Source organism: Arachis hypogaea, chromosome 19 (assembly GCF_003086295.3).
Source record: "Arachis hypogaea cultivar Tifrunner chromosome 19, arahy.Tifrunner.gnm2.J5K5, whole genome shotgun sequence".
NCBI lineage: Eukaryota > Viridiplantae > Streptophyta > Magnoliopsida > Fabales > Fabaceae > Arachis > Arachis hypogaea.
Genome location: NC_092054.1, coordinates 15,292,414 through 15,306,706, shown reverse-complemented (window position 1 = coordinate 15,306,706; position 14,293 = coordinate 15,292,414).

Sequence of the window (14,293 nt, the reverse complement as noted above, 5' to 3'; positions counted from 1 at the left end):
GGCTTTAAAGGTGATGTAAGGCAAGCTTTCGGAGGTGTAGAAGAATTCTCTTGAGTTTAATTCTACAGTGTTTGGTAATATCTTGTTAGAAAATGTGAATTAGAGCGTCAAATTAATTATCTTCAGAAATATTTGAAAGAGAAGGAAGATTCTTTCATGCATCAAAAAGAACAACAGTTGATTGAAGATTATAATAACACTCTTGTGCAAGAGGAACCTCTTTGGTTTCAAAAAATTAGAGAACAGTGGGTAAAGTTCGGGGACAGAAACACCAGCTTCTTTCATAATCAAACACTTGTGCGGCAGAAGATAAATGAGATTTTCATGGTCTCTTTCTTAAGGATGGTGTGTGGTAGACGGATCCAGAGGCTCTTAGCCGGAAAGCTAGATCTTTCGTCAAGAGCTTATTCTATCAGCTAGAGGATGTTGATTTGGGGTGTTCGGATAAAGTCTCACTTCTTTCTATAAATGAGGAAGCTTGCTGTAATCTTACTGCGGCTATTACTATGGAGGAAGTTAAGTCAGCTGTTTTTAACATGAACTCCTTTAAGGCTCTAGGTCCGGATAGTTTTCAAGCTTACTTCTTCAAGGAATACTGAGAAATTATTGGTTCGGATGTTTGGAATATAGTTAGGAAGGTTTTTTTTTAGGGTACTATTGATTCAAAGATGATGGAGACTTTTCTGGTTCTAATTCCCAAGGTGGATTCACCAGTATCGATGAAGGAATTTAGACCTATTAGTCTCTGTAATTTGGTCTATAAGTTTATCACTAAAGTTCTGGTCAACAGACTCCGCTCTCATCTCACTATATTGTTGGCCCTAAGGGAGTTTTATTCTTGGAAGGGGAGCACCAGACAACATTATTATAGCACAATAGGTTCTTCATTTCATGAAAAAGATTAAGTCGAAGAAAGAAACTTTGGTGTTTAAGATTGATTTAGAAAAAGCATATGACAGAGTTGAGGTTTCTAATGCAGACCCTCATAAAATTCGATTTTTCTATTCCTACAGTCAACCTGATTATGAGTTATGTCGCTTCATTCTCTTTGCTATTCTCTGGAATGGCGATAGATTGAACATTTTTAATTACTCCTAGACGAGGTCTTCAGCAAGGAGATCCTGTCACCATATCTTTTCGTATTGTGTATGGAGAAACTGTCCTGCTTGATTAACCATCAAGTTGTTATGGGGAGGTGGAAGTCGGTTGCTATTTCTAGAGGGAATCCAAGGATTTTCCATTTAATATTTATCGATGATTTTCTTCTCTTTTGTAAAGCAGAGAAACAAAAAGTTCAAAATATAATGGCAGCATTGGAGAGTTTCTGTAAAGCTTCTGAGATGAAGATTAATGTGGAGAAGTCTAAAGCGTTGTGTTCCCGTAATGTTTCAGCGACTAGAAAAGAAATCTTTACTGGGGTGTCCTCCATTCCTTTCGTCTAGAATTTGGACAAATACTTCAGGATTACTCTTAGTCATTCTCGGGTGACCTGAACATCTTTTAATGAGGTTATGGATAAGATATGAGGACCACTAGCCAGCTAGAAAGGGCGTTTATTCAACAGGGCGAGAAGGTTCTGTTTGATCAATTCGGTTGTGGCGGCAATTCCTACTTATTGCATGCAAGTCTCTCTCTTTCTCAAAGGATAACAAATTCTATAGCATCTATGATGAGAAATTTTCTCTGGAAGGTGTTGGTCACTCCAAAAAAATTGGTGGTCTAGGAATATAGGATCCATTTTGTACTAATGTTGCTCTTCTTGAGAAGCTAGCTAGTTTGGCAACTCTTTCATTATCTCCACAAGTTTTGGGTTCAACTGTTGGCAGCTAAATACCATTTTTCTCTGGGTGACGCTTTCAGCCGTTCTACGGATAACGGATCTTATGTTTGGAGGAGTCAGTGTTTGGGATATTTTGAATGATGGTTTTGATTGGTGCATTGGGAATTTGGACTAGAAGTTTTGGTTCTCTAAATGGGAGAAAGAGGGAAAACTATATAATGAGATGGATTATGTTCACATTTTTTATTCAGATCTCTGAATTTTAGATCTTTGGTCGGTTGGGGAGTGGCTCCTTGAGAAGGTCTATTCTCCTCTTCAACAGATTTTGCATGAAAGCATTCTCTTCTACAACTCGGATGTACAAGCAGGTTCAGTGGTAGGCTAGACTTGGTCTAGTGGGGCGGCTAAAATTTATGATACTCGTAATGGCTACTTATGGCTCTACAAGAAGATGTTTGGATGGGAGGAAAGAGAAAACTAGCTTTGGTTTTGACGTCAACTTGTTCCAAAAAAGATCAAATTCTTGGCTTGGCTTTGTCTGCGAGAGGCACTGTCTAGTGCTGTTTTTTGTCTCAAGAGAGGCCTTTCACCTACAATAGTTGTCCTAGTTGCTTGACTTGCTAGGAAACGGTTTTTCAATGTATTTAGGATTGTCCGAAAGCTCAGTTTGTTTGGCAGACTCTAGAAATTTCTAGTCATTCTCTAGACTTGAAGAACTGGTTCTTGTACCAAAGCAAAGAGTCTCCTTTTAGATTCTTTTCTGGTCTGTGGTAGATTTGGAGAGTTAAGAACAATGAGATTTTTAACTATCATGAGTCTTGGTCTCCTTTTAAAGTGGCACGTATGGCTTTAGCCTTCGAAAAAGAGTTTCAGAATGTCTTTGAATTGCAACGAGTTTCTATTCCTTCTATGATTAGTTGCTCTTGGGTTCCTCCTTCGATGGATATATACTTTTAAGATCAATTGTGATGCTTCTGGTTTTGGGGATCAGATTGGTTTTGCATGTGTTAACAGAGACTGGAACGAAAATTAGCAATGAGGCTGTTTGAAAACAATAGAGAGCTGCAATATTCTTCAAGGAGTTATTTACTATTTGGAGATGATTTCTTTTAGCTTGGAACTTGAAGGAAAGAGATGTAATTTGCAAAATGAATTGTTTGGAGACTTTCATTCTTGTTAACAATTCTCATGATAATACCGGGTGTGTAGATCCTTTGGTGCTTAAAGTCAAAGATATCATGACTTGGAAGTAGCGCGTTGATTTTCACTTGATCCTGTGAGATGCAAACACAGTGGCAGACACCATGATAAAGACGGTGTTGAGATCACATTTGTAGCATGTAGAACTTTCAGTGCCTTGGAAGGAGAGTTTGAGATGAGTATTCAGAGGGATTGCTTTGCACCTTCTTAGTCTCTTAGGACTTTGTTTTCCTTTTCTTCTTGGTTGTTTTAAATATTCAGTCACAAAAAAAAAAGAAACTGATTTGTATAAATAAAAAATATTGAAAGGGAAGATAAGGAGAAGAAGAAGGAAAAAAATGTACTTATACTTACTTTGATAAATATTTTTAAAAAGATATTTGTGCTTTTAAAAAGTATAAATACCTCGTTTTATATATTTTATATATAATTAGTAAAAGGGGTTAACTACTAATTCGGTATTTAAAAGTTTTAGTCGTTGATAAAAAAAATCCCTAAAAGATGTTATCGACAAAACAATCCCTGAATAATTTGAAATACGATAAAAAGAACTAATAAATATTATAATTTTTGTAAGTAACAAAATAAATTTTATATTTAGCAAACGGTTTATCTATTAGATCTAAATTTTTGTGGCAATATTTGAATAAATATTTAAAAATTTGTTCTCCGAAATTTTTTTTTTAAAAAAAGTGGTCATTCACATAAATTTTTTTAAAAAAATTTACTTGACAAAAAATGATCAAATTTTAAGAATGAAAAAATTTTATTTTTCTAATAATGTTTACAAAAATTTGTATTTAAATTTAATTTTAAAAATTATTTTTTAGAATATATATTTAATATCTAATTTTTTTTATTATATTTTAAAAATTTTCAAGGATTTATTTGTTATTAACGTCTTTTAGAATTCGTTTTATTAGGAATACAAATTTTTGAGTACCATTTTAACTTAATAGGTTACTCTTAGTTTAATGTTCAAACCAAAACAAGGCTAGTAACAACAAATAAACAAACAGGACCATTACAACTCAAAACAAACTATTCTACATGCCCCCTTAAAAATTCAAAGGTAGAATATCAATCAATTCACCCTGCCGGGGATAAGTGGTTATTCCCTCCACTTATCCAAGAAAGTAAAATCTTTGTTCTTGCTAGTTGAAAGTTCATGTCTCTCTCACCTTGTGAATCATATTCATCAATTTGTTTCTCCCAAAATTTTGATTCCAACTCGATCTAGTTGTCCCCTTTGACCATTTGATTAAGCTAGGTTCATATATTTTAATTAAAAATAACAAATTTTAATTGTTTTTATTAAAAATTTTTGTTTTCCAAAATTATTCGTTAATTACGATATTGTCCTTGGGAATGCGATTAGAAATGGACGCATATCTCCGTTACTGGTTGGTAGAGATCACATTGAGCTGTCGCATCTTTAGTTTGCGGATATATAATATTATTCTATTCTACCCTCCAGAAAACACTACAAGAAAAACACCCATTTAGGTACATTTGAAAAGTGTAGCCAAAAATGAAAAAAAAAATGATGCTTTAGATAAAGGCTACGTTTTTTGGGCTTTGGAAACGCTTTTCTGGAGGATGTCTATACTAGTGTTGCCTATTCTCAAAGCCTACACTTTTCTTTATCAAAGGCTACGCTTCTGGCCTTTAGGAATATGGTGCGCTTTTTAAGTGATGCTATCTAGGATCAAAAGCTATGCTTTTCAGCACTAATGGTTACCAGAATTCAAAAGAATAGGCTACACTTTTCAAGATTACCGCATCACTTTATAAACGTAACAAATAGTATACCTATAGCTATTCTATATAAGTGTAGCCTTTTGTCCCTTTTTTTTTAATTTTTGTTTATATATATATATAATATTCTAATAATTTTTTGTACAAAATAATATTTAGTAATGTGATTACATATATAATTCTGCATTTTTAATTAAATGAGTTAAATATTATAAAATAAAAATAAATACATAATTATACTAAAAAATTTCTTTAAATAATAAAATTATCTGTAAAATATATTTATAAAAAACCAAAAGCACTGGAATGACGTTAATTTTGAATATTCATATATCTCACACTAAATTAAGTATAGCCATATCAAAATAAGCATGAGATCACTTAGAATTTACTATTAATACTCTACGAAAAACTAAAATATTATATCCTACATAAATATTTTCTAATAAAAGTTTCTTTTAGTATCTGGATCAATTTTACATATACCTCTATACTTTGGAACTGGCTCATATGGTTTTGTGTTATGAGTTGCAAAGCTCGGATGGTGAGGATAGATCCCTGAATCCACAAATCCAATCACAATGTCTTCTCCGGCTCGATCAAAGCCACCTCCTGTTGGCCACACTCCAGTTGAAAGTCTAAGAAACTGCGGCGTATGTGTTGTAAGTCTCTTCACTTTTCAGTCCCTTTCAACAGATTTTACTCCAAGGTGCATGTCTTAGAGTTTCTGCCAACTAATATCTAGGGATAACACAAGAAAATTAGAGTGAGAAAACAAATTTAAAATATCTTACTTTTGACTTACATGAGTAAAAAGATAAGACAAGACTTTATTAAAAACATAATTGATCTTGGTTCATAACAGAGTGCAAGGTCATTATTGTATTACTTTTCTTAAAGAAAGAGAGAGCATCAACAGCAAATAAATTGTTCACGACTTACATATAAAGAATAATTATCTAAACTCTCCATATAATTTAGATTTGGAAGGTTAATTTCACCAAAGGAGCATTCATCGTATTAATTAGCCTCCTCAAAACATATTTACATGTCATTAAAAAAAAACGAAAAATGAAAAATTTATAGATAAATATACTTACAAGTACCTACCTATTGGTATAATCTTCTCATCAGATTCAACAACAGTAGCTTCAAAACCATCAATTTCACCTCCATAACTAATAACAGGTTCATTTTCAACTGTTACAATATAAATCTCAGCTTTTACAGACACAAGAAGACCACATAGAACTGCAACCAGACACCCAAACTCCAACAATCTCATTGTGCCAACTCCAATACTTCACATCCACCAGATCTGTTTCACAATCCAAATGATGACACAGTTGAGTTAGACTGAAAAAATAAAGAAAGAAGGTTAGTTCCAATGTGACACTGATCTGAGTAAATCAGCTGAACGTGCATTGGCCGCTGGTGTTTAAAATAATAAAACTTCCGAAAACATAGAAAAGGATCAGCAACTCATTCATATGGTGTTTGTAAAATGTAAATTGTAGCTTCATACTGAAAGTCATTAGCAAATCTTCTATTTTGTTTTTTAATTGATATTAAAATTCAGGAAACAGAATGACATATAGTAAGCATAAGAAGCAAAAATACACTGAGAAAATGCTACTTATTATCATGCACATATTTTTACTATTAATTTTAAATTTCAAACAAAATTAGCAAACACATACGACCATAGCTACACTTATGAACAACACTTATCTTCAATAAATGGGAAAGAGATGCAATAGGGGACTGAACCGACCACTTAGAATTTAGAAACATGCAAGATTACAGTCTCTTGAATCAAGATAAAGCTATAGATATTAAGATAAGGCTACGCTTTATAAGTGATTTTTTAAATATCTAAGGCTACACTTTTTAGATGATGCTACAACTGTGTTTTTTATTCTCCTAAAAAAAGGTAACACGGAGAAAAGCGTAGCCTATTCTATGAATAGGCTACGCTTTTCAAATGTAGCCTAAAAAAAGTGTGGCTGAATAGGTGTTTTCTTGTAGTGAGAAGTGACCGTGGAGAATTACAGGAGGATTCTTCATTGCTTTAAGTTGATGTCGGGGTTAAGTAACTTTGATAAATCTAGCTTGATTCCAATTAACTGTGATGATCAGTGGGTACAGTATTTATGCAGTGTGCTAGGTTGTAAGGAAGCCTCTCTTCCAGTTAAATACTTGGGGATCTCACTGGGAGCTAATCCGAAATTGGTGAAAACTTGAAAGCCAATTATAGACAAAGTGGAGGAGAAACTTAGCATATGAAAAGCCAAGATTCTTAATAAAGTCGATAAGTTAGTGCTCATTAAATCTGTGTTAAATAGCCTTCCTGAATATTATTTGAGCCTATATAAAATGCCAAAGGTTGTTGTAGAAAAACTGATTTTCTTACAGAGAAGATTTCTATGGAGCAAAGAGGATGGTAGGAATGGTATGACTCTAATTAGGTAGGAGGTGGTGTAGGTGCCCAAAACAATTTGTGGGTTGGGTGTTGGGGATGCCACGATGCGGAACACAGCTCTTCTATTTAAGTGGTGGTGGCAATTCTCAAAAGAGGAGTGTCCACTGTGCAGAAGGTGGTTTACTCTTATAACAACCTGGACCCAAATGTGTTGCTATCCTCTCAGGTTTTACCTGTCTAAGGGACCCTGGAAGGATATCTGCCAGATACAGTTCAAGGATCAGCAAGTAAGACAGAAGATGATTACTAGGTTGGCTATGGAGGTTGGTGATGGGAGAGGAACTCGGTTTTGGGAGGATGTCTGACTGCGTGGTAGTTCTCTGAAAGATCAGTTTCCAAGGCTCTTCTCAGTTTCAAACCAAAGAGGATCTGTTATAGGGGATTGTGGGTTTTGGGATGGGGTTGAGTGGATATGGAACTTCCAATGGAGGCGAGAGCTATTCCAATGGGAGTTGGATCTAGTTAACCAGTTGCATGATACATTAAGGCTGGTCAAACTTGCTTATGATAGAGAGAGGATAGAGTTGTGTGAAAATTCGATAAACAATGAGTCTTTTTTACTAACTCTTTTGTGCAGGTATTGTAGGTGAAAATTATTCCGGAGGATATAACAAGTTACAGCTTTACTAGGACAATTTGAAAAGGTCTATTTCCACCAAAAGTTGAACTGTTTGTCTAGTTTGTTTTGACTGGCAGGGTCAATACGAAGGAAAGGCTGAGTCGGCTTGGGGTTATTAACCAGGAAGATGTTGTATGTGTGTTATATGTAACAAAGGTGTTGAACATGGTCACCACTTGTTTCTTGGTTGTGATTTTTCTTGGTAGGTTTGGTGTGCTTGGTTATCATTTGTTGGAAGGCAATGATCATTCCCGCAGACGTTGAAGGAACATTTTCTAAGTTGGACTGAGATATCAGCTAGCAAGGAGCAGCGCAAGAGATGAATGATGTGTTTTTATGCAATTATTTGAAACATCTGGTTAGAAAGGAATAGAAGAATTTTTCAGAATAAAGGAAAAGGAGTTGACAAGATTATCCATATGTCCTTTATGAACTATAAAAAGTGGTTAGGTGTAAATTCTTTTTGTTGTTGATGGCAATGCCGACAAGAGAATAAATATTAGTGTTATTTGAGTTGGTTAACTTTTTCTTTATGATTTTACGTTGATTCTGTTTGTTGTCTTCTTACGCTCCATTTGTTGTGTTGAACTTTTTTTCTTTTAAAAAAATTACGACATTCTCCAAGATAGAAATAGATTCCTCCATAAAAAATTAGATCAACACTTCAATTTCTTCGACCAAAGCCATTACTTTTTCACCTTTATTAACCAAATCACACAAGAATACTAGCAATTTGTTATTTGCATAAAAAAGGTAACCTCCAAATTTCTGCACAAAACTACCAATGCATCATGCCAATCTACAGGTTTGAAGATGTCTTTAGATTTCTTATATCTCCTTTGCTACCGCCATTACAACAAGATATTTTTTTTTACTATTTTTTCTTGTTTCTTCCGATAGTTAATTGTTTCATCCCACACTTTCTTTCATTGGACATCTTTTCTCTCAAAAAATTTTATTCTTACTCCTCCATGTTACCTATACAATTACAAACCGAGATTTATCTATCTTCTCTTTTCGCACCTCACATTATCATTGTCACACTAAGATTCAAAGAATTCCTTTAAATCATTCGATCTTCGTTTTGTATTCGATGAATAAAAGAATTATACATGTATTTACAATTTTTAAAAGTTATGGTACATTTAGAAGTATATAAGAAGAAATTAACCCTTATATAATTAAAACGTGTAATATAATTTTATGTATTAATAAATTTAATTATTTTATTAGTCTCTATATATTTATTAAAATTTTAATTATATTTTTATACTTTAAAGTTTGAAATTGAATTCCTATACTAGATAAAAATTTATAATTAGATCCTTACTAATTATTATCTTTCACTAATAAATACAATAATCCTATAATATTTGCATTTAGAACATTTTATAATTTATACTATATCAAATACAAAAATAAATATTTCAAAAATATTTTTTATTTTAACAAAAATAGCATGAACAGACCTAATAATTGAAATTTTTTATTAATATAAAGATTCAATTACAAACTTTTAAATTAAAATAAGAAGCTAAATAAAAATTTAGTAAAACTATAAAACTAACAAAGTAATTAAGTTTATTAATAAATATCTAAATTTATTTTTATATTTATATTTATTATGATTTTTTTAAATTTTAAGTTATTTTATCAAATATAATTATTATTGTTGTTTGTATTTATTAAAAAGTCATTTTTAATTTGATTTATCAAATATAAATAATATAATTTTTTTTAAAAAGTTAACTTTAAAAAACTGCTGTTGAAAACTAAAAATTTTACTAAACTAAATTCTAACTTTAGAAAACTTAATTTAATTATATTACAAAAATTACTTTATAAAAAAAATAATGTATAATTCCTATGACTATGAAATAGCTGGATTTTTTTATTTCCTTAAAAGAAAAATTATTGTTATTATTTTCAAATCATTATGCCTGAAAATGTGTCTGTAAATTAAATCTTAAAATATGCTCATATATATTAAGATGTTCAAATTAAAGAATTAGGTGACAACTTCTAGGCGTTGACATTTTTTTAGAGTATATATTTAAATAAATTTTAAAAAAATTTTAAATCAGATATTTTTATTTTTAAAAAATATTTATTACATTAAAATTTTTGAATTTTATAAAAATAAGATATATAAATTATTGTATTACACTTTAATTTTAAATAATTATTTATTTAAATAGAAAAATAAATTTAACTAAAATAAAACCTTATATATTTTATTTTTATAAAATTTAAAGACCTTAACGTAATAAAGTTTTATCAAAAATAAAAATATCTGATACAAAATTTTTGGAAACATAACCTATTTGAGTATATACTCTTTTTATTTCCTTTCGCAACGGCATACTTTGCTGTCTTTAACCATTTTCAATTAATATTTATTATTTAATAATGCTAATAAATTTTAGAGTAATTATTTAAATTAGTCTCCAAGAATTTTAAAATCGGATATTTTAGTCCCAAAAAAAAATTAATACACAGATCAATTCCCAAAGTTTTACTCCAGCAGACAAATTAGTCTCCAGTTCATTTTCTGGCAAAGTAACTACCCAGATCAGTCCCCAAAGATTTTAAAAATGGACATTTTAGTCCCCAAGAAAAATTAATGTACAAATCAATCTCAACGTTTCTCTCTTTTAGACATAACAGTCCTCCGTCCAAAAATAAAATAAAATAAAATAATTATTATTAATTGTACAATAATACTGTACTATATTTTTTTTGTATTTTTTGGACAAAAATAAAGATATATTTTTTATAGATTCTTATATATCTATATATATATATAGTCACTCAATAATAATAATAATAACAATAATAATAAAAAAATTATTAGAGATTATTCTACAAAAAATTTAAAGTTAAAATTATTTGATATTTTTGTATTTAATATAATTAAAAGATGTGCTATGTAAAAAAATATGTTTGTATTAAAAAATATGTATTAAAAAAAATATTTTAATTTAAATTTATATTAAATACATATTTTTTTAATACAAACATATTTTTTAAAATAGTACATCTTTTGATTATATTAAATACAAAAATATAAAATAATTTTATTATTATTATTATTATTATTATTATTATTATTATTATTATTATTATTATTATTATTATTATTATTATTGAGTGACTATATATATATAAGAATCTAATAAATAAATTTATTATTATTTTTATCTAGAAAATATAAAATATTATGGTACAATATTATTATGTAATTAATAATAATAATAATAATAATAATAATAATAATAAAAATTATTTTACAAGAAATTCAAAATTAAAATTATTTGATATTTTTTATTTAATATAATCAAAATATGTACTATTTTAAAAAATATGTTTGTAATAGAAAAAATATGTATTTAATATAAATCTAAATTAAAATATTTTTTTAATACATATTTTTTAATACAAACATTTTTTTTGCATAGAACATCTTTTAATTATATTAAATACAAAAATATCAAATGGTTTTAACCTTGAATTTCTTGTAAAATAATCTCTATTATTATTATTATTATTATTATTATTATTATTATTATTATTATTATTATTATTATTATTATTATTATTATTATTATTATTATTGAGTGACTATATATATATATATAAAAAAAATTAATGAATAAATTTATCATTATTTTTGTCCAAAAAATACAAAAAATATAATACAATATTATTGTGCAATTGATGATAATAATTATTTTATTTTATTTTATTTTTGGAAGGAAAACTATTATGTCTAACAGAGAGAAATATTGGGGATTGATTTGTACATTAGTTTTTCTTGGGAACTAAAATATCTGTTTTTAAAATCTTTGAGGACTGATTTGGGTAATTACTCTGTCAAAAAATAAACTGGAGACTAATTTGTCTATCGGAATAAAATCTTGAAGATTGATCTGTGTATTAATTTTTCTTGAGGACTAAAATGTATGATTCTAAAATATTTGAGAACTGATTTTACTCTAAGTTTTATTTAGCAATCCCTCCGAGAGTAAACAAAAAAGGTCTGATCATATTGATAAAGACAAGTCAAGAGAATTAATTAGATACAATATGCAACTAACAAATTCAAAAAAAAAAGTGAAAAATAAAATAAATTAAAATTGCATCAAATTAAACTAGTAGAAACAAAGTGAGAAATTAAAGAAAAAAAAAGTAAAAAATAAAAATGTTATTAGATTTAGAATTGTTTATAAATAACATACTTAGAAAAAATCAATGTATAATCACTAAACAAATTAAGAATCAATAAAACGGAAGATAGAAGCAGATTCCTGTGGATTTGAGTAAGAATGTCATCATTAGATTGAATATGTTGTGTAGATTAAATAAAAAATATAAACTCATGCCACCACTGTTAAAATTTTGGGCAAAGAGCGAATAAAAAGATAATTTTATATGTGAAATTATTGTATTGAAGTTGTTATTACATAATACAAGAGTTATCTTATTTATAGAAATATTATTAACTAATTTTGTAAATATCTATTTACTAATTACTAGTCATTATTAACTTAACTCTCAACTACTAATTACTCTATCTAATAGTATTTTAATATGTTCCCGCAAATTGGTAAATGAAAGATGTCAATAATTCCCAATTTGAATAAGTTTTGATGAAATGATTGAGAAAGAAGTGTACATGTGGTGCGAGTCGCAGAGGAAGACAAATGAACAGAGAGGTACGGTGTGGGCTGCGATTCTGGTCATAACGAGAAGGAGGAACAAGGCTTCTGCTCTGGTTAGGGAAAGATGTGAGCGGCGTGCAGTGACGCAGAAGAGAGACCAAAAGAGACGATGCGTGCGGCGCGGTAATGCAGAGGAAGAAGGAAGACACATATATTGCGGGCCGGCGATTCTGAAAAGGAGGAATAAGGCTATTGTTCTGATTCTGTGTTTGAGAGTAAGATAGGAGTGATGAGATAACCAGAAAGGAGTAGGAAGAAAAAGAAGAGAAGAAGAAAGGGGACGTCGAGAATGCCGCAACGGCGCAGGGTGACCGGCAACGGGGTGAACAGATAGATAAAGAGAGGGAGAAAAGCTGCGGACAGGGAGTGGTTCTTAACCGAGGAAGAAAGAGAAAATGGACGAAGAAGAGGAGATAAAGAAGAAGTGACCATGACAACAAACTTTGAGAGGTGTGTCAAAGCACATTTGAGCTCTTAGTGTCCATAATTTTGGGTCCGTTAGACTCGAAAGGACAAGACAAAAAGAATAGATTATTTGGTGAGATGAAAAAGTATCAAATCAATAACAAAAATAAAGAAAAAATTATGAATGAAAAATATTTGAATGAAAAGGAAACATGATAATTTTTCACCGAAAAACTAATGACTTATCCTTCTCAATGTGGATACTATGTTAAATAGCAAAATAAAAAGATAATATTATATGTGAAGTTGTTACATGATACAAGAATTACCATATTTACAAGAATATTACCAACTAATTTCATAAATATTTATCTACTAATTATTAGCCATTATTAACTTAACTCCCCACTACTAATAATTCTAATAATACTTTAATACCCACCGCTGCTCAATCCTCATGTTATAGATGGATAATTTTTTGAATTCAAACGAACCAATAAAACGAATCCATAATTTTCTAGTTGGATTGGGTAAAAACCCTATGGCTACGTAGGTTAGCGCAAACCAATAGACATTCCTGTTCTTAGCATCGTTAAATTATTTTAGTGAATCTGATCTTTCCACAGATTTAGCTTAATATATATTAAATTTGCTTCTTTGTTATATAAAACTAATCCTATCTTCTAATGCATGACATGACTTGATCTTATAGTATTTTCTATTGTTTTAATATGACACCCTACTCCTCTAATGTAGGGCTATCACAGGTCAACGATACCCTGGTGTATTATTTTAAGTAGATTAAACAATTCATATAAATCACATATTAAATATGTATAATATTTTTTTTTGTGACTATTAAATATGTATAATATAAGCTTCTAAAATACTGACCTGAGCCATAAAAAAAAAAAAAAGCTTATCAAACTAAACAGACTAAACTCGTTTCCCTCTTTCATATTGTCAAATTTTTTCTATAAAGGAAAACCAAAATAATCAATTTTGGGAGTTTGGGTGAGATTGAAAAAAAATAATAAATAAATATGTTAATGGGTCAATTCTTTTTTAAACTTAAAGTGTGGTCAATAATAATGAACAAATTTCATAAAAAATATAATTCTAAAACTTTTAAATTTAAAAAGTCTTATAATTGACATCACTTATGCATGCCTAGGTCACATTTAACATTAGCTCTCTGTTAGGAGGCCCGACATCGTGAGCACGTTTAAATGTGCTCAACCTTTTAACCTAATATCTATGAATAATACTACATATTTAAATATTTTTATTAATTAAGTCTAATCAAATTAATTTAATATTAACAAAAA